Source organism: Heterodontus francisci, chromosome 4 (assembly GCF_036365525.1).
Source record: "Heterodontus francisci isolate sHetFra1 chromosome 4, sHetFra1.hap1, whole genome shotgun sequence".
Lineage (NCBI taxonomy): Eukaryota > Metazoa > Chordata > Chondrichthyes > Heterodontiformes > Heterodontidae > Heterodontus > Heterodontus francisci.
Window position 1 is genome coordinate 56830935 of NC_090374.1, and position 14196 is coordinate 56845130.

The 14196-nt window shown below is 42.9% G+C and overlaps 1 protein-coding gene across 2 annotated transcripts in view; it reads left to right on the forward strand.

Moving 5' to 3' along the window:
• The first annotated feature begins 1110 nt into the window (after positions 1–1110).
• ccdc125 (coiled-coil domain containing 125) overlaps positions 1111–14196 on the forward strand; it is a 77619-nt gene continuing 64533 nt past the window's right edge. Inside the window, exon 1 of one of the 2 annotated variants that reach the window (XM_068029603.1) lies at positions 1111–1251. The gene's annotated coding sequence lies outside the window, so the exon portion shown is untranslated. The remainder of the gene's footprint in view (positions 1252–14196) is intronic. The other variant, XM_068029604.1, reaches the window with a different exon arrangement.

Here is a 14196-nt window from a genome sequence, read left to right on the forward strand (position 1 = left end):
GCGGCATCATCGTGGTGCCACTTCTGTGCTGCACACTTGCCCTACATTATCTGTTCTTGTTTCCCCTTTTCCATGTATACTTAGTTTAAATGCCTGGGAAGTGGTTTGGTTAATTATTTGTGGGGGGAGGTTATTTCAGTCTCTAACGGTATTTGGTATGAAGCTGTTCACATATGCTTGTGTGCAACATTGGAGAGGCACAAACTGGTTGGTGTTTTTCCTCATGCAGTAGACTGCTTGTTTAACATATGGTGGAATATCAATAGCAACTTTTGGTGAATGCTTTGTGGAACAGTATAAGGTTACGCAGCTGCTTTCATTGTTGCAGTGTAGGCTAGTCTAGGGAGATCAGCACAGAGGAACACTATGTTCAACATGGTTGTTGAAGATGAACTGTGCTGCACATCTTTGAACCATTTCCAGTTTGTTTACAAGGTAGACTTAGTCGGGGTCCCGGACTGTTGCTCCCACTCCAGTTTGAGATGTACCAAAGCCTATATGCAGCAATTTTAACTGTTGTGGTTGGTTAGCTTTCTCCTTACAAATCCTAGGGGTTTGTTTGTATAATTTACAGCATGGTTTATGTGGTGTATATATGTCATGTTACTCGATTGGAGGACAGCAAGACACAGGCGCTGCTTGATGGATGTTGACTCCCATCACACTATCATGCTACAGGTGAAGGCTGTCTGCATCTTGTTGCCTGCATGTTCACGGTGAAAGTCATTTGCCATCATTGGGAGCATTCTCAGTGCATTCTGCTGTAGCTGTACTTGGCCTTCCTGCCCTTTCATGGATTTCAGATGCGGATGAAATGGGGTTGAGCTGTACCCAAACAATCTAAAAAAAAACATAGGTGGAAGTCCTGGTCCAGCAGACGTCATGCTTATTGCAGAAGTCTGCAACGCACTTGATATAAAATAATCATGTAATAGAAATTGTCTGCTTCGGAGCAGAATTTAGGCAACCTTTGGAGTTCGCTTCCTTAGGTACCAGGAAGAACCTGACTTCACAATTCCCATTTGTTAAGGGGACTTTTTTGTAATGTAATAATACGTCAATGTGGTAACTTTACAGCGATTCTGGAGTTTAAAGGAAGATTGGCAGGAGGACTGTCCTTGCTACCTGAAGGGGGTGATGTCACTCCAGGCCACGTGACCGGTTTTATTTGGGATTTCCGACATTTTTTGTCAGGGAAGAGGCGGAAAAGTTTCTTGGATCCGAGAGGTGTGAAGCGACTGATCGGGAACGGTAAGAACGGGACGAACAGAAGCGGGTGATGCTTCCTTTAAATGTAAGCCGGTCTCCAGTGACTGACTGACGGAGGGAGGGAGGCTCCGGCCAGAGCCCCTGGGCAGACCGACCCGGCAGGTGGGAGAGGCCCTGCGTTCTCCCCTCCCAAGGCCCGGCCACTTGGAGCTCTGGGTCTGGCCCAGTGTCTGTCATTCTCCGCTGCGAAAGGAATCGGTGATTTCTGAAACTTTCAATTGCCATTGTCTTCAAAAAGTTGACAAAGTGATTGAGAAGGTTTCCTGCTCCACTTTGCGTGGTTACTCAGGTGTGTTCTGTGACGGTGTAGGGAAGGGCATCAGCGCCTATCATTATCTTTAACTTCCCAAGATGTACAACCTGTCCACAGTCTCCCTAGGAACTGGGTACTCAGACAAGGGAACCCTAATGCCAGGTGACTGGTGTTAGTTACAATGTGGCAGCTGGATCTGCTGTGCCCTATAGTGTTCGGCATATTATTTACTCAGGAGTAACATACTTCTCTTCACCTGCCCTCGCCCCCCGCCCCAGATTCCTCGTCTCTTATAAGATGTAGGGTTTTTTTTGTTTAGAAAAGGCCATTTCTGAGGTCAGCTGCTGTTTCTGCATCTGGCACTGAGATTGACCCAAAACAAAACCACCGCTGCAGGTTAGTGATGTAAAGGAGCCAAATTGTCAACATCAGAGAATTTGATTTACGATTATCAAGTGGGATGCAAATTGCACAGCCTTTTAAATATAAGCACTTTGTTTTTCTGCAGTGACTTCATTAACAGGAGGTGGTGGCATAGTGTAATGTCACTGACCTAGCAATCCAGAGGCCTGGGGGGCCTTGGGACATGGGTTCAAATCCAATTTAAATTAATTAGTAAATTCAATTGATAAAAATCTGGAATTGAAAGCTAGTCTCAGTAATGGTGCTATGAAAATATAATTGATTCTTGTAAAAATGCATCTGGTTCACTAACGTCCTTTAGGGAAGGAAATCTGCCGTCCTTACCTGGTCTGGCCTACATGTGACTCCAGACCCACAGCAATGTGGTTGACTCTTAACTGCCCTCTGAAATGGCCCAACAAGCCACTCAGTTGTCAAAGGCAATTAGGAATGGGCAGCAATTCCTGGCCTGCCAGCAACGCCCACATCCCATGAAAGAATAAAAAATACTTTGCATCCTCACATAGGATACTTGATGCATCGTTTTTTGTTTCAAATGTATAAAGAAGCAGACTGAATAGCACTGAGTTTTATTGTACTATATCTTTACCTGTGAGGTGAATGTTAGCTATCTTGGCTTTCGAGTTCTCTGTGGATAGATAATTAACAAGCTTGGAAGGTTTATCCCTGAAAGGAAGTTCCAACTTACCTTCAGTACAGCTGTTTGAGGCCTAGCTAAGAGGTGTTCTCTGTGCACAAAAAGGGATCCCGATGAACTTCTACGCAAAGGAGTTTATTGATTAATACGCTTTATTACGAAACTGTCGCCATCGCAGCCACTCACGTATTTGCATGCACACACCAAGAAACAGACAGAGAAGGAAAAAAGGAAGGTGTCTTTTAGAGGTGGTGGGGGAGGGGGCGAAAGTCACGATAAACCTGTTGAATTCTCTTAGAAGTCAAGTTCTCGATGGATACAGACCTAAGATGAATAGATTTCTCTCTTGATTGAAGGTTCAATTGAAGACAGTGGGTTACTTCTAGCTCTTACTGCTGTATAATGTGGCTTTTGGATTCTGCAGCAGGGCATGTGCTTTCTGGCTTGGCTGGAACACAAGCTGTTAGGATATTGCTTCTTGCTCTCACTGTCTTTTTTTTAAAGTAAAATAATGTCACCTCTCACCTCCTGGTAGGAGATGTTCCTGTTACCAAATGGTACAAGGACTTGGGGATACAGATTGAAAGTTTTGGGCAAAAGATGCAGGAGGAATATGAGAAAGCACTTTTTATGCTGTGGGTGGCAATGGCCTGGAACTCGCTGCCCACAAGGGTGGTGGAAGCTGAGACAATCAATGACTTAACGAGGAAGTTGGATGGCCACTTGAGAGAAATAGACTTACAGAGCTACGGGGATCGAGCTGAGGAGTGGGACTGACTGCATAGCTTCGTGGAGAGCTGGCATGGCCTCTTTCCGTGCCATAAATTACAGTGTGGAGAGAGAAACAGAGTTAACATTTCAGGTCTGACCTGCTGAGTATTTCCAACACTTCCTGTTTTTATTCCTTAAAACCTATTTCTGACCAAGCATTCTAACACCTGCCCTAACAGCTCCATCTTTGACCCAGTGTCAATTTTTTTCTAGTTATGCTCCTGTGAAGCATATTGGGACGTTTTACTATGTTAAAAACACTAAATAAATGCAAGTTCTGCTTTTGCTTTGGAATATGAATGTATGATAGTGCAAAGCCTAAAGCCTTAGTCTTATACACTTGGTTGCAGACCACCAAACTAGTATTGACTAATCAGAAAATCCAATGGCTGAAGGTTTAAAGTGCAAAGACGCTGGTCTTCATTCTACAGTGGTTGACCTTTTCAGTTTTCTGTCGTCTGCCACTCAATTCTTAAACATTGAAATCACCTATGATTATGTACAGTTTCCTTTGCCTCTTGATCAGTCAAAGGCTTTTTCTCATCCTCAGTCACAAAGTGCTAACCAGTTCTTGTTCAAAATGTAGCTAAAACATAACTCAATTTTATTGCAATAATTAATGGTTTAGATACTGTAAAATGTGAAGCAGTTCAGTCATTATCTGAAGGAGAAAGACAGATTAACATTTAACGTGCTACCCTTTGGAAAATTTTTGATTTTTTAAAACTCCTTGATTGGTTATGTGAAGACTAATTTTTCTGTGTAAATTTTTTCTAGGTGAAAACCTTTCCCAGTTACCAGTAATGTTAATTCTCTCTTATGTAGATTACTGACTTCGAGAAATAAATAGTCCTGTTTGTTAGTCCTGCCACCACCATTTTTGTCTGAAACTTAACTAGCTTATGGTTGTATTCATCCTTTACAGCAACGTGTATTTATATCATGCCTTTAACGTAATAAAAATTTACAAGGTGCTTCACAGGGACGTTATAAAGCATCATTTGACAGTGAGTCATATGACAATATTAGACCAGATGGCCAATAGCTAGGTCAAAGATGTTTTTAAGGGGCATCTGAAGGAGGAAAGAGAGGTTTATGGAGGGAATTCCAGAGTTTAGGGCCCAGATAATTGAAGACCAAGCTGCCAATGATTGAGCAATTAAAATAGGGGATGTTCAAGAGACCAGATATCTCAGAAGGTTGTGGGGCTGGAGGAAATTACAATGATATGGAGGGATGAGGCCATGGAAAGATTTGAAAGCAAGATGAGAGCTTCAATATCCTAGCATTGCTTGACCAGGAGCCAGTGTAGGTCAGTGAGCACAGATGGGTGAATGGGATTTGATGTGAGTTTATGAAGTACCTTAAATCCCTATGTTATATTTTTTGTTCCCATTTGTAATATCATAACTGGTATTATAGCTTTTCTCCCTCAGGAGTTTTTCTTCAATACTTGATTTTCTGTTTCCCTTTTATTAAGTTACTGATTGAAGACTGTTATTATGCTTGCTTTTGTTAGATTTGTTAAATACTGAGTTTTATAGAAATCTAGTTGTCTCTGTTCACAACAGATTGCATGCAAACAGGTTTTGCTAGTGCATTGCATCATATGCAAAAGTAGGTTAACATGCTATGTGCTTTTATTGGGATGTAGATGCGGAATATACTGTTTTCAAATGGTTGAAACTTGCATATGAACTCTGATATTAAACTTGACAATACTTCTGAATCATGAATATTAGGAGAGCATTGATATTTTAGCAAATTTGTAGCACAAGAGGAAGCTGGAATTTAGTTAAGTTCTAAGCGAGTAAGAATTGTCTCATTTTATTATCACAGGTTGAATTTGCTGCCAGTGATATTTCCATTAAAGGAACTTTGCTTCATTTCATCAGCTCACCTGGTTTTTGATATTAACATCATTTGGTGTTATCAGTGCTTGTTTTTTTTTGAGATACTGACTGATGAAGAACTTTACAGTGGAAGTCAGTATGAATTAGTTTAGTTTAGTTTAGTGGTACAGCACTGAAACAGGCCCTTCGGCCCACCGAGTCTGTGCCGACCAACGACCACCCATTTATAGTAATCCTACATTAATCCCATATTCCCTACCACATCCCCACCATTCTCCTACCACCTACCTACACTAGGGGCAATTTACAATGGCCAATTTACCTATCAACCTGCAAGTCTTTGGCTGTGGGAGGAAACCGGAGCACCCGGCGGAAACCCACGCAATTAGTGAAGTTAAATTATAGCATAAGAATAGGTTTATTAGATTATTGAACACTCCCTATTAAAAGGCCTAAGGACAAGGAATGCTTTTCATTGCTATGTAGAATGAGTATCAAGAACACTAATTTGCATCTATAAAGTTCCTTTAACATTGCAAAATGTCCTAAAATGCTGCAGAGGTGCAATAAAAAAATGGATGGTGACCCAAAGAAGCAGTGGTGACCAAAAGCTTGGTCAAGGAGATGGGGTTTTAGGAAGGTTTGAAAGGTGAAGAGGAAGGTGGAGAGGCTGATGGGTTTGCAGAGTGATTTCTGGAGCATGGGGTCGGTGGCTGAAGGCACGGCAATCAGTGGGAGAGTCAATGGAAAGAGGAATGTATCAAGAGAAGAGTTGGGTGAATGGAGGGTTTTAGAGGACTGAAGGAGGCTGGGAGCATGGTTGCATAATAATGGACCCATAATCCAGAGGCCTGGGCTGATGATCTGGAGACGTGAGTTCAAATCCCACCAGGCCAGCTGGAGAATTTAAATTCAATTAAGTAAATAAATCTGGAATAAAAAGGCAGTGTCAGTAATGATGGTCATGAAACTAACAGATCGTCGTATAAATCCATCTGGTTCAGGATAGAAAGTGAGTCTGGGGAATTAATAATGGATAATAAGGAAATGGCAGATGAATTGAACAGATATTTTGATTCAGTCTTCACTACAGAGGATACAAGTAACATCCCAGAATTAGCTGTAAGTCAGGAAACGGAAGGGAGGGAGGAACTTAAAATTACAATCACCAGGGAAGTGGTACTGAATAAATTGTTGCAGCTTGGGCTAACAAGTCCCTGGCTCCTGATGGACTTCGTCCTAGGGTCTTAAAAGAATTTGCTAGTGAGATAGTTGATGCGTTACGCCAGGAGCATCCGGAACAAGGTGGGTGAGCTTGCAGCATGGGTTGGTACCTGGGATCCTGATGTTGTGGCCATTTCAGAGACATGGGTAGAGCAGGGGCAGGAATGGATGTTGCAGGTTCCGGGATTTAGATGTTTCAGTAAGAACAGAGAAGAGGGTAAAAGAGGGGGGGGTGTGGCATTGTTAATCAAGGAAAGTATTACAGCGGCAGAAAGGACGTTTGAGGACTCGTCTACTGAGGTAGTATGGGCCGAGGTTAGAAACAGGAGAGGAGAGGTCACCCTGTTGGGAGTTTTCTATAGACCTCCGAATAGTTCCAGAGATGTAGAGGAAAGGATAGCGAAGATGATTCTCGACAGGAGCGAGAGTAACAGGGTAGTGGTTATGGGGGACTTTAACTTTCCAAATATTGACTGGAAATACTATAGTTCGAGTACTTTAGATGGGTCTGTTTTTGTCCAGTGTGTGTAGGAGGGTTTTCTGACACAGTATGTGGACAGGCCAACCAGGGGCGATGCCACATTGGATTTGGTACTGGGTAATGAACCCGGCCAGGTGTTCGATTTAGATGTAGGTGAGCACTTTGGCGATAGTGATCACAATTCGGTTAGGTTTACCTTAGCGATGGGCAGGGACAGGTATATACCGCAGGGCAAGAATTATAGCTGGGGGAAAGGAAATTATGACGCGATTAGGCAAGATTTAGGATGTGTAGGATGGGGAAGGAAACTGCAGGGGATGGGCACAAACGAAATGTGGAGCTTATTCAAGGAGCAGCTAATGCGTGTCCTTGATAAGTATGTACCTGTCAGGCAGGGAGCGAGGGAGCCGTGGTTTACTCAAGAAGTTGAAGCGCTTGTCAAGAGGAAGAGGGCGGCTTATGTTAGGATGAGACATGAAGGCTCAGTTAGGGCGCTTGAGAGTTACAAGCTAGCCAGGAAGGATCTAAAGGGAGGGCTAAGAAGAGCAAGGAGAGGACACGAGAAGTCATTGGCGGATAGGATCAAAGAAAACCCTAAGGCTTTCTATAGGTATATCAGGAATAAAAGAATGATAAGAGTTAGAACAGGGCCAATCAAGGATAGTAGTGGGAAGTTGTGTGCGGAATCAGAGGAGATAGGGGAAGCGTTAAATGAATATTTTTCGTCAGTATTTACAGTAGAGAAAGAAAATGTTGCCGAGGAGATTACTGAGATACAGCCTACTAGGCTAGATGGGATTGAGATTCACAAGGAGGAGGTGTTAGCAATTTTGGAAAGAGTGAAAATAGATAAGTCCCCTGGGCCAGATGGGATTTATCCTAGGATTCTCTGGGAAGTCAGGGAGGAGATTGCAGAGCCGTTGTTGTCGATCTTTATGTCGTCATTGTCGACAGGAATAGTGCCGGAGGACTGGAGGATAGCAAATGTTGTCCCCTTGTTCAAGAAGGGGAGTAGAGACAGCCCTGGTAATTATAGACCTGTGAGCCTTACTTCGGTTGTGGGTAAAATGTTGGAAAGGGTTATAAGAGATAGGATTTATAATCATCTTGAAAAGAATAAGTTCATTAGCGATAGTCAGCACGGTTTTGTGACGGGTAGGTCGTGCCTCACAAACCTTATTGAGATTTTCGAGAAGGTGACCAAACAGGTGGATGAGGGTAAAGCCGTGGATGTGGTGTATATGGATTTCAGTAAGGCGTTTGATAAGGTTCCCCACGGTAGGCTATTGCAGAAAATACGGAAGTATGGGGTTGAAGGTGATTTAGAGCTTTGGATCAGAAATTGGCTAGCTGAAAGAAGACAGAGGGTGGTGGTTGATGGCAAATGTTCATCCTGGAGTTTAGTTACTAGTGGTGTACCGCAAGGTTCTGTTTTGGGGCCACTGCTGTTTGTCATTTTTATAAATGACCTGGATGAGGGTGTAGAAGGGTGGGTTAGTAAATTTGCGGATGACACGAAGGTCGGTGGAGTTGTGGATAGTGTCGAAGGGTGTTGTAGGGTACAGAGGGACATAGATAGGCTGCAGAGCTGGGCTGAGAGATGGCAAATGGAGTTTAATGCGGAGAAGTGTGAGGTGATTCACTTTGGAAGGGGTAACAGCAATGCAGAGTACTGGGCTAATGGGAAGATTCTTGGTAGTGTAGATGAGCAGAGAGATCTTGGTGTCCAGGTACATAAATCCCTGAAAGTTGCTACCCAGGTTAATAGGGCTGTTAAGAAGGCATATGGTGTGTTAGCTTTTATTAGTAGGGGGATCGAGTTTCGGAGCCACGAGGTCATGATGCAGCTGTACAAAACTCTGGTGAGGCCGCACCTTGAGTATTGCGTGCAGTTCTGGTCACCGCATTATAGGAAGGATGTGGAAGCTTTGGAAAGGGTGCAGAGGAGATTTACTAGGATGTTGCCTGGTATGGAGGGAAGGTCTTACGAGGAAAGGCTGAGGGACTTGGGGTTGTTTTCGTTAGAGAGAAGGAGGAGGAGAGGTGACTTAATAGAGACATACAAGATAATCAGAGGGTTAGATAGGGTGGATAGTGAGAGTCTTTTTCCTCGGATGATGATGGCAAACACGAGGGGACATAGCTTTAAGTTGAGGGGTGAAAGATATAGGACAGATGTCAGAGGTAGTTTCTTTACTCAGAGAGTAGTAGGGGCGTGGAACGCCCTGCCTGCAACAGTAGTAGACTCGCCAACTTTAAGGGCATTTAAGTGGTCATTGGATAGACATATGGATGAAAATGGAATAGTGTAGGTCAGATGATCGGCGCAACATCGAGGGCCGAAGGGCCTGTACTGCGCTGTAATGTTCTAATGTTAGTTTTAATTTTCCAAAATTCCCTAGATTCGGGGAACGTTCTGTTAGACTGGAAAATAGCAAATGTAACTCCTTTATTCAAAAAGGGAGGGAGACAGAAAACAGGAAACTACAGGCCAGTTAGCTTAACATCTGCCTTAGGTAAAATGTTAGAATCTAGAAGGGAAGAAATTGCTGGGGCCTTGACAGAAATCTTTGCATCTTCATTGGCTACAGGTGAGGTCCGAGAGGACTGGAGAATAGCCAATGTTATTCCTTTGTTTAAGAAGGGTAGCAAGGATAGTCCAGGAAATTATAGGCCGGTGAGCCTTACGTCAGTGGTAGGGAAATTATGAGAGAGGATTCTTCGTGACAGGATTTACTCCCATTTGGAAACAAACAAACTTATTAGCGAGAGGCAGCATGGTTTTGTGAAGGGGAGGTCGTGTCTCACTAATTTGATTGAGTTTTTTGAGGAAGTGACAAAGATGATTGATGAAGGAAGGGCAGTGAATGTTATCTATATGGACTTCAGTAAAGCCTTTGACAAGGTCCCTCATGGCAGACTGGTACAAAAGGTGAAGTCACACGGGATCAGAGGTGAGCTGGCAAGATGGATACAGAACTGGCTCTGTCATAGAAGACAGAGGGTAGCAGTGGAAGGGTGCTTTTCTGAATGGAGGGATGTGACTAGTGGTGTTCCGCAGGGATCAGTGCTGGGACCTTTGTTGTTTGTAGTATATATAAATGATTTGGAGGAAAATGTAGCTGGTCTGATTAGTAAGTTTGCGGACGACACAAAGGTTGGTGGAGTTGCGGACAGTGATGAGGATTGTCAGAGGATACAGCAGGATATAGATCGGTTCGAGGCTTGGGCGGAGAAATGGCAGATGGACTTTAATCCGGACAAATGTGAGGTAATGTATTTTGGAAGATCTCATGCAGGTGGGAAGTATACAGTAAATGGCAGAACCCTTAGGAGTATTGACAGGCAGAGAGATCTGGGCGTACAGGTCCACAGGACACTGAAAGTGGCAATGTAGGTGGATAAGGTGGTCAAGAAGGCATACGGCATGCTTGCCTTCATCGGTCGGGGCATAGAGTATAAAATTGGCAAGTCATGCTGCAGCTGTACAGAACTTTAGTTAGGCCACACTTAGAATATTGCGTGCAATTCTGGTCGCCACTCTACCAGAAGGACGTGGAGGCTTTGGAGAGGGTACAGAAGAGGTTTACCAGGATGTTGCCTGGTCTGGAGGTCATTAGCTATGAGGAGAGCTTGGATAAACTCTGATTGTTTTCACTGGAATGACGGAGGTGGAGGGGCGACATGATAGAGGTTTACAAAGTTATGAGTGGCATGGACAGAGTGGATAGTCAGAAGCTTTTTCCCAGGGTGCAAGAGTCAGTTACTAGGGGACATAGGATTAAGGTGCGAGGGGCAAAGTTTAGAGGGGATGTGCGAGGCAAGTTCTTTACACAGAGGGTGGTGAGTGCCTGGAACCTGCTGCTGGGGGAGATGGTGGAAGTAGGCACGATAATGACGTTTAAGAGGCATCTTGACAAATATATGAATAGGATGGGAATAGAGGGATACGGTCCCCGGAAGTGCAGAAGGTTTTAGTTTAGGCAGGCATCGAGATCGGCGCAGGCTTGGAGGGCCGAATGGCTTGTACCTGTGCTGTACTGTTCTTTGTTCTTTATTATTAAAGATGTTATAGCAAGGCACTTAGAAAAATTGAAGGTAATCAGGCAGAGTCAACATGGTTTTGTGAAAGGGAAATCATGTTTAACCAATTTATTGGAGTTCTTTGAGGGAGTTACATGTGCTGTGGATGAAGGGGAACCGGTGGATGTATTGTACTTAGATTTCCAGAAGGCATTTGATAAGGTGCCACATCAAAGGTTATTGCAAAAAATAAAAGCTCATGGTGTAGAGGGTAACATATTGGCATGGATAGAAGATTGGCTAGTTAACAGGAAACAGAGAGTAGACATAAATGGGTCATTTTCTGGTTAGCAAGATGTAATGAGTGTTATGCCACGGGGATCAATGCGCTGGCCTGAACTTTTTACAGTTTATATAAATGACTTCGATGAAGGGACCGAAGGTCTGGTTGCTAAATTTGCTGATGACAAAAAGGTAGGAAAGTAGGATGTGAAGAGGACATAAGGAGACTACAACGGGATATAGATAGGTTAAGTGAGTGGGCAGAAATCTGGCAAATGGAGTATAATGTTGGAAAATGCAAAGTTGTGCATTTTGTCAAGAAGAATAAAAAAGAAGCATATTATCTAAATGGTGAGAGATTGCAGAGCTCTGAGATGCTGAGGGATCTGGGTGTCCTAGTGTATGAATCGCAAAAGGTTAGTATGCAGGTGCAGCATGTAATTAGGAAAGTTAATTGAATGTTATCGTTTATCGTGAGGGGAATTTAATACAAAAGTAGGGAGGTTATGCTTCAGTTATACAGGGCATTGGTGAGACCACATCTGGAGTACTGTGTATAGTATTTGTCTCCTTATTTAAGGAAGGATGTAAATGCCTAGGAGGCAGTTCAGAGAAGGTTTACTAGACTGACAGCTGGAATGGAAGGCCTATCTTATGAGGAAAGATTGGACAGGCTAGGCTTGTATCGCTAACATTTAGAAGAGTAAGAGGCAACTTGATTGAAACATATAAGATCCTGAGGGGTCTTGACAGGGTGGATGTGGAAAGGATGTTTCCCCTTGAATCTAGAACCAGGGGTCACTGTTTAAAATAAATTTAAGACACAAGTGAGGAGAAATTTTTTTTCTGAGGGTCATGAGTCTTTGGAATTCTCTTCCTCAAAAGGTGGTGGAAGCAGTGTCTTTGAATATGTTTAAGGCAGAGGTAGATAGATTCTTGATAAGCAAGGGGGGGGGGGGTGTGAAAGGTGGTAATGTGGAGAAATCAGTTCAGCCATGAACTTATTGAATGACGGAGCTGGCTCAAGGGGCCGAATGGCCTACTCCTGCTCATAATTTGTATGTTCGTAAAGTCCTTTAGGTAAGAAAATCTGTCCTCTTTACCTGGTCTGACCTATACTTGACTCTTAACTGACCTCTGAAATGGCCTCGCCAGCCATTTAGTTGTATAGAGATGGACGATAAATGCTGGTCTTGTCAGCGACACCCACATCCCATGAATAAATTTTAAAAATTAGCGTGAGGTGTGATTTGAACACAAGGATGAAAATTTTAAGTTTGAAGTGTTAGTGAACTGAACCATCTGTGTTAGCAGTGAAAGAATACAAAAATAATTGAGCAGTTACCTGTAGAAGAGGAACAAAAGCAACACCCAAACTGCTCAATTGACTGTGTTATGATCCCCGTGGAGACCACCAATAAACCAAAAGAATCGTACCCACCAACTGATACCAGTTTTGGAAACCAAAACCAAACAGACAAGATTTCACTTTTATAAATTTTATTTTAACACTCAACCAAAACCTGCATAAATTAAACACGAACTGACAGTTAAGTCACGATCGATATGTATATGTTAAAGGTTACATGTTAATTAGCAGATTCAACAAAGATAGTCCTTATGAATCCACTGGACAGTCTTGTGAGCAAGATGGTGCCCAACAGCCCCATAGTACAACAAAATCAGGAACTTCCTCGGGTAGTTTTCCAAGTCCTGCCCTCCAGGATGCAGATATAGAAGTAATGATGTCCCGTCAACAATGAGCAATGAAATCTTCCCTTTAGCGGTTTAGTCTTGTCTCTCGAACAACCTCAGTCTTGCCCGCAACTGTCTTGAAGTTGTGGCTCCACTGATAACTTTTCAGTCACTGAAGATAACTGCTGTAAGTCATTCAACAATGGTCATGCCCTCAGTCCAGGCTCCTCTGCCTGCAGTCACAAAGCTATTCCAGTTTGCTGCTTTTTAGTCCGTTTCAATTCCAAGCAGCTTCTCTGGAAGCACAAAGATCTGAAGCTCTCAGCTTATCTCTTTAAACAACTTTGAGCTGTTTTTTCCTTCCACTGCAGAGTTCATTTTGCAACATGGAAACCTAAGCTCCAATCGCATGTCTTTGGTTAAAAAAACTGTTTATTTAACCTGTTTCTGACCCCTTGAACATTGAGGCTTTTAGTTTCATTTTCAAATCAGGGTCTGTCTCAAATTATGCTTTGAATCCAAAGTCATAGCACCCAACAGGTTAGCTACACAGAGTGCAGTCTGCCCATGAGGACTCCATCACAGCTGTAAAATATATGCAGCAACAAAATCAAGGAACTAATATAGGTCAGCAAGGAAAGAGATGATGCAAGCCTGACTTGTGCGGGTTAGGTTACAGGCAGTAGAGCTTTGGATGAGCTGATGTTTATGGAGAATGGGAGGCTGGGCAGGAGAGTATTGGAATAGTCAAGCCTGGAGGTAACAAAGTTATGGCTGAGGGTTTGAGCTACAGATGATTGAGAGGCAGGGTGGAGTTGGGTAATGTTAAAGGAGAAGCAGGTCATTATGGTAGAACTAATAAGGGGTTGGAAGCTCTTAAGTTAAATTAAACTGTTAATACTCTCTCATTTTTTTTATTTTGCCTCATTTCTTTTTACTTTATTTAAATGCTAACCAAGGGAACATAACATGAACATATTACTGATCCAGATATGAGTTGACTTAATACAACTATTGTATATTAAAGTTGCTGACTGTGTTGCAACATTCCATTTCAAAATGCAGTGAAAAGTCCAATGCCACAATACCTTGGTAGGAAGATGTATTATAAAAGTGTCAGCATTTACCTGGAGTTCCTGTTTTTCTTGTGCGTGGCTACGTAATTGCCAATTTCAGTGCTTAAATGCCTATTATGTAACATTGGGTCCAAAGCCCTTCCTGCCACTCTGTTTTAACGGTGAAATTCTCCATCTGGCCCCAGTACATAGACATCAATCACTTACGG